A 1,045-nucleotide genomic window follows, 5' to 3' on the forward strand; every position below is an offset into this window, starting at 1 on the left:
TTTATCTCTCAAGTCGGCCAGGAGATAACTGTTTTGTTTTTTCGCCCTATTTCGGATGAATTCCTTTTGTTAGATTGTTTTATTTATTTTTATTTTTTTTTTCCCCCTCTTTTTTATGCTGCACATAGCAGTTGTGAGTGGAGACCCGTCTTGGTACCCCTCTCTTGTGTGTAAAAGGGCGAAGGGAGGGAACACCATGCGACTTCTTTAGCAATCGCTTCGTGTAGCATAGGAAACAGGGGAAAAAAGAAAAAATAAAATAAAAATAAAATAATCTAACAAAAAGAATTAATCAGAAATAGGACTGAAGAGAAAAACCACACGCGGAGAAGAAACGCATAGTGGGAAGTCCAGTACGGTGCCTGTGTGTGTGTATGTGCTGATTCGTGTGAACAGACAACTATGCCACCACCCCTGAACGACTGCTCCCCGTCTATGCTTTGTTCGAAGCAAGAAGGGGAAACCTCCGTCGAATCGAATTCGCACAGTCTCTTCCCCTTAATGATGGCTGGAATCTATCTGCATTCTTGTCCCTCCCCCCAAAGGTGTATGGCCGTTTTTTAAATAGCTCTACCCTTTGGGGGTGGAAAAGAATGTCCCATTTCATGGTGCAGTTAACTCTGCGTGAATACAATGACAGGTTGTTTCATTACAGACATGAATAAGATAGAGAATCACCAAGGATATGATGCAGTTCTACGCGTAGAATTGTAATCAAAATTCGTTTTTCCTTGCAAAAAAAAAGAGTATTCCCAAAATAAGCAAACTTATTATAAATAGCTAGCAAGTTGACGCACATGGGAGGGTCAATCCTACGTGTACATAATATGCACACAGATAGGAAAAGGGGGAAATATCGCTATGCATGACGCGACGATTAATAATTTCCATTCACTCAGCGGAGCAAGTGATTGAAATTTTAATTCGCCTCGCTCTTCATAGTAATATTTCTGCATTCGAGATTTTGTTACAACTGTAGAATGGCCCAAGTAGGCGGGTTCCCCCGCAGGTCTCATTTACAGTACGAAAAAAGAAAAAAAAAAAA

Source organism: Plasmodium inui (assembly GCF_000524495.1).
Source record: "Plasmodium inui San Antonio 1 unplaced genomic scaffold supercont1.5, whole genome shotgun sequence".
NCBI lineage: Eukaryota > Apicomplexa > Aconoidasida > Haemosporida > Plasmodiidae > Plasmodium > Plasmodium inui.